A 9,412-nucleotide genomic window follows, 5' to 3' on the forward strand; every position below is an offset into this window, starting at 1 on the left:
CAAGCCGAGAGATTTGGAGAACGCAATACGGAAGGACACAAAAACCAAAGCTAATGCTTGTGCTTTCTACATCAAGATATATTATGAATTCACCACTGACTGTTGGAAGATCCATGCAAAAAATGATGAAATCGGGACCCATAACCATCCAATGATTGTGTATCAAGAGAGTCATTGTAAAGTTAGTGGATAGAGCCCCGGTGGAAAACAGGTTGTGCGTGACATGACAAAATCCAAGGTTATGCCGCATAACATCATGACAACTATTGCAGAGCAATTTCCTAATGATCATCCAAACATTAGGCACATTTACAATTGGCGGAATGACTTGAGGACGGAGATATCTAAAGAAAGAGGAGTTGAGAGGGTAAGTATATTTACTAGGTCATGACCAATGATCTCGGCGTCCTGCAACATACATTTATGGTGCACCCAATCACGGACAACATAGTCCGCACATACCCACATGTAATAGGTATGGATTCGACTTACAAGACCAACCGATATGGGATGTCGTTCTTTGAGATAGTAGGTGTCACACCGACAAACCAGAATTTCCTAGTTGGTTATGCTTTCATGTGCAACGAGTGCACGACAAGCTATCGGTGGGTGTTGCAGAAATTAAGGGAGTTGACTGGGTTTGATAAAGAGCCAACAGTATTTTTGTCAGACCGTGAACTTGGCCTCTGTGCGGCTTTGAGAGAAGTGTTTCCAAGGACGTCGCATTTACTCTGTCGATGACATATTAACAAAGATGTGGAGGCTAGGGTGATTGATATGTTAAAAAACAAGAAGATTGGTAAGAGTTTTAAAAATGGCAAATGGAAACCTATCATGGATGCTACAACCGAGGCAGAGTATGATGATGCTCTAGCTACAATGAAAGCTAGGTGGGCAAGTTTTCCGGCAGTGATTCTTTATGTTGAGAGAACATGACTTTGTCATAAAACAAAATTTGTGACATATTGGACGAACCAAGTTCTTCACTTTGGTAACACGAGCAACTATAGAGTTGAGAGCGAAGATTCAGCAGTGAAGACATGGTTTGAATCATCCACAGGTTCATTGTTTTACTATATTAGTTGTTGTCTTTACTTCGTTATTGTAAATTTAATAAAAATTATAATGTTTTTAATATTCTGAATCAATGGCAGGTTCTATGGATACCGTATGGGCCCGAGTCCATTGTCATATTAGCAATCAAATTATTGCAATTTGTAATGGTTTGGAGGCATCAATATCTAAAATTGGTCAGAAGTACAGACAATTTCCCCTTTCACGTATAAATGGTAAAGTATCTCAACATTGTTTGAAAGTACATGATGATGAGATGACAAGGATGCGGGATTTGAGTTACCAGGTCTATGAACGTTGTGGCTGTGTAATGCGTGTGACCCATGGTATACCACGTGCTTGCTAGATACATAATTTGCTAATTGCATAGACAGGCTTGTATACCAGGAAAATTCATTCCTATTGGAAGACCTTGGTTATTGGTGATGGTGTTAATAATCCTGAATTGGTTAACGATTCGACCGAGGAAGCTGCACATTTCATTCCCTGGTTGATGAGGTCATGGATAGTGATCTTGTCGCACTTCGAAATGTATCTCGCATCATTGAGGAGGAGCTGCATCCAGATCATACAAACCTTGAGGAACCACTTGTAAATCTCAACGTTCGAGGTCGACGGAGGAACACTAATGATACCATGCGTGATCAAAGTTATTTCGAGCATGTAAACCGTCGAAACAATGAACGTGGTGGTAACCAAGAAACATGTACTAATAAATGACAATTAATTTTATAAATTAAATGTATTTTATCTTGTAACTTTACTAATATTGACTATTACTTTTGTGCAGAAAATCTGTGTGACATTAGTTAGTGCAGGTATTTTCACTTGCTTCCGGGACCGATGTTGTCGTACATCACAGCGTGGAAGGATGTCATTGGTGATGGGAACTGTGGCTTTTGTTGTATGGCTGACTTCTTCTTTAGTGATCAAGCGTTATGGTATAACGCTCGGGAAACAATAGCAAACAAGATCGTCGGTCATCCAAAGTTTTACGAACGGATTTACGGGATTGGGAGACTTAGATGAATATAATATAGAGCGTATTCGATGGGATGGTGGGGCGGTTTAGGAGCGATATTGGATGGTAACAATCTAAGATTTACTTCCTATTGCTACTTGGTTAACCACAAGGGTGATTTGTCTCGGTGTAGGCCTAGTACCAACTTTTTATTACCCATGCATCACAGTGCTACCGTTGAGGGCACGAAACGGGGTCAGGGCACCGAGTAGAGAGTTCGTGATTGCTACAGTTGGTGGGTCACATTTCATCCGTCTTGAACTTGCAAATGATTAACCTCTTACGCCAATCCTAGGTTGGTGGACTGAGAACCACGAGGCTAGTGTTGATGAATGAGATCAACAATATGAAGTTAGAAAGAACATGTGGGATTCATTAATTAGGTAGTAAACTTATTTATGTAATTAATAATGTACTTTCACTAAGTTTGAACAGTTGTATCTATGTAATGTAAAGTGATAAGTGTCATTTATGTCGCTATTTTTAGGAGTTTTCTAGTTAGTTTTTCATAGTTTTTCTATCTTTTTACTTTGTTTTAATAACGTTTTACTACATTTGTCATGTTTGTGTATGAAATGTCGTTATTGCTCAATTTTGGCTTTTCTTGCATATTTTGGCGGCTTATGACATTAGATTAAACTTTATTGGTTTACTCTTATTTTTAGGAACACTTGGATAAGTTCTTGCTCAAGATTGAAGAAATATAAAACATAAAAGAACAAGTAATGAAGAAATGTGCACTTGATTTTTTGCAAAGATCATACTTCAAACGTCTATATCTTTTTTTCTACAAAACATTTTGGGGCGATTCTAATTGGAGATGAAAGCTTGTCTCAAGAGCTTTCTAACGACAGGTCATATGCCCAATTCCGATGTAAAACGTGGGAGTTATGCTAATTTGAAGGTCAGCGGTTTGCCTAGCCCGATAGGAGTAGGCGCGCACCCTATGAGGAGCGCCCGCTCCAAACTTTCTGGAACGATTCTGCCATATTTTGCTGCAACTAGGAGCGCTCGTGCACGAAATTGGAGCGCCCGCACCTCTACGCGTTGCTCGACTTTTTGCGGAGCTTCCTAGGCAATTTAGTAAGGGGTATAAATAGATTTTTTTTGCTCATTTTAGAGACAATAGTAGAAAAAGTGCTATTTGTAACGCCCTACTAGTAACTGACATAAATTATGTTAGTTACAAAAAGAGTATTAGTAACTGACATAAATAATGCGGGTTACAAATAAACTAGTATTAGTAACTAGCATAACCAAGGTCAGTTACAAATAGTAGGTCAATGATAGGATGACCAACTTTTAGTAAGGGGCATAAAAAATGTCAGTTACTAATAATATGTCAAACTTTATAGACCTTATTAATTGTAAGGGGCTTTATTAAGGTCGGTTACTAATATTAGCGCCCACTACTCACGCTTCACTTGTATTTTTTTTTAAATTTTAAACAAAAAAATTAGTTGTTTTTTTTTTTTTGTTTTTTTTTTAGGAAAATGAAATAAAAAAATAGTTGGTACTTGCCTACTAGTCTGCGCTTCTTTTGCCTACACACCTTTATTTACTTTTTTTTTTTTTTTGGTTTTTACTTATCCCGAATACCCCCAATTCCCAATTTTACAAAACGAAAACATTGAAGAACCCTAACTTCTTACTGACTTCCTCTCCCCTCACTCCCATTCAAGGACCGGCGCTGCTCTCAGATCGACGTTGGCCGCGTCCCGCCGACGGCCGATCGGTGTTCGCCTGCTTGCCTTTAGCCTTCTCTGAGTTCTCTCTCTTCGACAAAGCAAAACTCTAGTCTCCAGGTTTAGTTTTTAATTAATCTATTTTTTTCAATTGTTAATTGAAATTGTGAGTTCATTCATTTGTGAATATGTGATTTTGTGAATGTAATGTATTTTTAATATTATAGGTGTGCGCCTTGATTCGAATTATGAACCCTAAGTTTGGCAAAATTCTTTTAATATTTCGATTCTGGTAGTCAATCATTGGTTGTTTGGGTTCGATTGCTTATAATATTTCATTTATGTCGTTCTATTGTTGAGAGGGTGGCGAAATTACGAATGTCCAGCCTTTCTATTAGCTGTATTGGGGAGCGGGTGGGGAAGGAATTGGATGTCCGGTTGATTCCAATAGAGAGTTGATCCCTTGTCTTAGGGGTAAGAATATGAGTTGCACTTTGTTGTGTGAAATGAATATATATTACTTCCATATGAATCGTTCTGTTTTGGGTATAAAAGAAGCACTAAATTTCACATAAAAAGGTGAAATTACTAAGTAGCTGTGTCGATCTTCGTTTCTGTTCTCATCAATAAAGATATTAATGATTCATGCATTATATTTCTTTATCCGTAATTCCATGACCCTTTTAAAAAGCTATCCCCGTACTAGTCTAGGAAAGTCAATGCTGGCAAGAAGTTGTTCTTTTAGATTAATATACTAGTATATCAAGTAGTTGGACTTTCTAGTCTCAATTATATTCATTTATACAGGTTATATGTAGGACTTGGCAAACTGCACACAAGATGAAATTACAGAGAGGGCTACTGCCGCCAAGTGAAACTGACAATGATAATTTCAAAATTAAACGTTACATAGCAAATTAAAATACATCATTAATCTTGCCATAGCTAATGGGTTTTCTAATAAGTATGTTGGATCAGTTGAGGTATGTTGCTTATACCAGCTTGGCATAAATTTTGCATCATTTATAACTCTTCTTGAATATTAATTTCCCAAATTTATTTATTTTTCACAATTTACTTGGCTCTCATATGCATAATACGCAAGAAAGGATACATGGAGTATTCTAGTTTTTTTACATTGAATTATTATTCCCTGTTGGTTGGGAAGTTGGCTGATCTTGTTGTGTGGGATCCTGCTTTCTTTGGGGCAAAACTAGAAATAATCATTAAAGGTGGTGAAATTTCATGGGCTAATATGGGTGAAGCTAATGCTAGCATACCAACACTAGAGCCGGTAACAATATTATTTTGTCATTGTTTAAAGGAGTTATGCTTACTAGTTTAATGTCTTATCTTGGCTTATCAAACATCAGAAAGTTATGCGTTTAGCATTCATATGATGCTTCCTCCATCCTGATTCCCTTAAAAAATAAGCTATAATTCTATTTTTGGTTGTTGCGTAGCACTAACAATGTGGTGGTACCGAATGTGCTTCTTATGTAATGAGATATATGTATGAGATAGTATCTTTCCATATCGATTGCAAGAGAAATTTAAAAGAGGTTAGTGATGAATTTACCTCTTTTTTGCAAGCTAAAATGCTTTATACAAGTTTGGTTGATGTTTTATTTTTATAAAGTATTATAGACACGTATTTTTTTTAATATATTTGCAGGAGTATTTGGCAAGACTTGTAGCCTACAACGATGTAGAATTGAATGAGATTCGAGAACAATGGGCTAAGTTTTTTAGGCTTAATTTTTTGTTAAAAGACTAGTTATCTTATTAATCGATGTTATGATTAATCGCATTTAGCTTAATAAAACAATATAACACTTTCTATATATCAACTTTTATTTAGCCTATTGGTTATTGTTATTACATTTCTAAATTACAAATCAATGATTATTTTTTATTCAAGTTGTATGGAACTATTTGGAGTGTTTGTATTGTATGTTGTGGGTGAATTTAAGTTATATGGAAGTATTCGGAGTACGTGTTTTGTTGGTTGAATTGTAACAGGTTATAACCCATTTCACGATGGGTCGTCATTGTAAGATATATTACCATTCTTGTATTCGAATCAAATATTTATAAAAAAAATTTATTTATTTATTAGTAACTGGCATAATCTAATGCTAGTTACTAATAATATTTTCTTTTTTTTTAAAAAAATATATTCGTAACCGGCGTTAAGATTTTCCAGTTACTAATAATATTCTAATTGTAACCGGCGTAACTTAATGCCAGTTACGAATAGTATGCTTTCTAACTTGGAAAATAGACTTTTTGTAACTGGCGTTGGGTTAAGCCAGTTACGAATAGTAAATTATTTGTAACTAACATTAGCCAGTTACGAATAATTTTCACTAGTTGTAACGGTAGCATTCGCAACCAACAATGCCAGTTACAAAAAGTCAATTTCGCCGGTTACAAATATCACTTTTTCTACTAGTGAGAGGGGAATTCATTTCTTCAATAGTTTTTAGATTAGTTTTAGGTTTTTAGAGAGAGAAACTCTCAAATTTAAGAGAGAGAAAGTGAGAAACACAATGGTTTTCTTGGATTTTGGATAGGGAATTTGATGATTTGAAGATCTCCATCTTATATCAATGAGCATTCTTACTCTCTTTTCTCTTTATGCTTTCTTTAATTGCTTTGTTAATCATGTTTGAGTAGGTTTCCTTCTACTAGGTGTTGAGTGAAGCTTTGTAATGGTTAATTGAGTTATTTAAGATAAATTTGATGATAATTGTGTGATTAAATTTATTGAATTGATGATGGCATGTTGTTTGTTTTAGATTGGATTGATCTCCCATGATAGCAAACTTAATTGCATATTAGTTCTAGTTTAAAAAGGGATTGTGAATTAGAGTTGTTATATTTGATTGTATATTGGGTAAATTTCTTCTATGCACCTAGTCAATGAGGGATCTAGGCAAGGAATTTGAGAGATTGCTCTTGAGTGTAGTTAATTCCCATTTTAATTCTTTCTTTGCATGATTGATTTTCAAATGAATTCTCATTAACTTGTTAATTGTTCAAAGTTGATCTTTACCCCTAGTAGACTTTATAATATTTTGTTCTTTATATGTGTGTTAGTGTAGTTGTAGTGTCCACTATCCATAAATCGACTTCGGCGTAGCTTAAGCATTAAATCGAGAACAATCTAACATTACCGTTCCTTGTGGTTCGACACCGAACTTACCATTAGACTTGTTTAGAGGTTAGTTTAGGATTATAATAAATTTTTTTTGGCCGTGAGGAGGTTAGTCAACGACCTAATTTCCCCGCGCTCATAAAGTTATAAAACTAATTAAGTATTTAAGTTCTTACATTACATGCAACAAAACAAAATATAAAAGTGTCCAGTTCTTACATTACACACCGAATAAAAAGAAATATAAAATAGTTCAGACAAGTATTAAAAATGCAACCACTACTACGAATAAAGAGTAATCTACAACCCCATCTTCGACTTCCAATCAAATACAAGTTGCTCAGTCATTGCCCTTACTTCACGCGACATGTGAGGATACTCGTCCAGTGCTCTTTGGTGAATCTCCATGGACCGACCTATCCACTGCAAATAAGACAACAACATATTATATAAATAGCAATTACTAGTAGTCGAAATAATAGTATAATAAAACACAAAAACTTACATAATCCGTGTTGGTTCTCTCAAGTAGATTACTTGTAACTTCTAAACTAGGAGATACACGAGGGTGAGAAAATTTGTACAGCCACTGCATATATCCAGTTGCAACTGTAGGAGCTTCATAACTAAGTCTGGTGAGGGCACCTAAAACTACACTGAAAGATGAACCAGGGACGAACTGTCTCCACAAATTAGATGTCATCTCAGTTGGAAAGTCTATCCGGTACATCTTCAAGTTGGTCTGCCTCTTGTCCTTCTCTGGCCTGTTAATGCTCCTTAGAATATCTTGCACGAATCCAAGTTGTCGAACCACTCGATCAGGCATGTACGACTCAATGATGTTACGGTACTAGATGTAGCCAATAATTAAGGTGGTTGGAACGTGTTGTGCAGGATCAACTCCGTACGGGAGCCACTTAACCTCAAGGTCAGTCAGCGCATCCAGTCTAATATGAAAAGATAGCAGGTGCTCCACGTCCTTGTTAGGACATCCCGCTCCAACATCCCAAGCAGACGCACGAGGGATATTAAGTTCTTTCGTCAAGGTACCTTACTGAAGCCGAAAGCACGGAAAGTACTCGTAAATCCACGTTGCAGAAGCGTGAGACAACCAGCGATCGAATCAACATCTTTTCGTGATGTCGTACCCAATTCCCAAAACAAGTAAGCTAGAGTAGTTATACCCCAACAATACTCATTAATAGGAGAATCTTCAGCAACTAGCTCATGGAGGAAGGAAGGATGAGTCCGGTTACTACTCTTGTCTAAAAACAGTGAACCTCCAAGCACTAACCACAAGTACACAGTATAATGGACACTAAAGGGCTTCTGAGCCTCCAACGTCGTACCAAAAATCTTATCAGTCAATATCCCACTACCTTGCCAAATCGTCTTAGTACCAAAAATCTCAATCAACTCATCCGCAGCCACATCCATGGTAACCGAGCACGCGTTCCGTAAGACGTTTGTGGTAGGTGTAGTGGTAACAATAGCACCATCGACACGAAGCCCAAGAATATAGTACACATCGTGCAGCATGATTGTGATCTCCCCATATGGCATATGAAATGTGTTAGTATCTCCTGTCATCTCTAAACAAAAGCATAAATCAACGGCCAATCAAGTTTTTTAAACATAAGCTCGGGTAAGTGAGACAACCAACTGCCATCAATCAATTCGGGGTGCTCCTATGGAATACAACCTCGCCACTTAACTAATTCAGCACACAACTTTGACCTACTCAAACACCGCAAAATATTTCGCTCCTTCTCGCGCGACCCATATATATGATGCCATGTGACCACCAATACTAGGGATAATAGTCTCATTCTTAGGACCACCTGGCATCGAAAATTGCACTAACCTTGTCTCTGTCGAGCTGGTGGTAGGTTGACTCGCTTGACTACCAACAAATCTCCCATGTTGACCCCTAATACCATATAATAATCCTGAAGGTTCGATTCTTCGTCCTGATCAAAAGCATGACTAGCCGAGTCTTCGTCCTCCTTGTCAGTTGTAGGTAGTCCACCTGGCGAATACATGGGTCGACTACCTCCTAACCGATGGTCTCTCGACCAACCACTAGGAGACCCATTTTGATGCTCATAATGAAGCAGTGACCTGGTCATTACTAAACGACATGAATGTCTCCTAACAGACGCATTCAAACGTCATGATATTGCATGACGAGCACCAGAATCTTCGATCTACATTAAAAAAAAAAGTACAAAATCAAATATTAGTAATAATTACAAAAAAAAAAACACTATTAGATTAAAGTTGGACTACAAATATTAATATTCAAATAAAATAATTTTGTACCAACACCATCACCATAAAAAATAATAATTGTAAACAACATATTTTGCAATGTACTAATAACTTAATACATACTAACAACACTAATCATAAAAACAACAATTAAAATCATAATAACAAAAATCATACTAACAATAACATAATAACGATAAC

The 9,412-nt window shown here is 36.5% G+C and overlaps 1 long non-coding RNA gene across 2 annotated transcripts; it reads left to right on the plus strand.

Moving 5' to 3' along the window:
* The first annotated feature begins 3,655 nt into the window (after positions 1-3,655).
* On the plus strand, positions 3,656-5,704 carry LOC145612118 (uncharacterized). 2 transcript variants are annotated; one of them, XR_014106539.1, is made up of 4 exons: positions 3,656-3,900; positions 4,588-4,763; positions 5,244-5,342; positions 5,456-5,704. It is a non-coding gene; the product is annotated as an uncharacterized LOC145612118 (long non-coding RNA). The 2 variants fall into 2 exon arrangements; XR_014106538.1 differs by lacking the exon at positions 5,244-5,342 and having other exon boundaries at positions 3,659-3,900.
* Positions 5,705-9,412: the final 3,708 nt, after the last annotated feature.

Source organism: Chenopodium album, chromosome 3, assembly GCF_948465745.1.
Source record: "Chenopodium album chromosome 3, dcCheAlbu1.1, whole genome shotgun sequence".
NCBI classification, from domain to species: Eukaryota; Viridiplantae; Streptophyta; class Magnoliopsida; order Caryophyllales; family Amaranthaceae; genus Chenopodium; species Chenopodium album.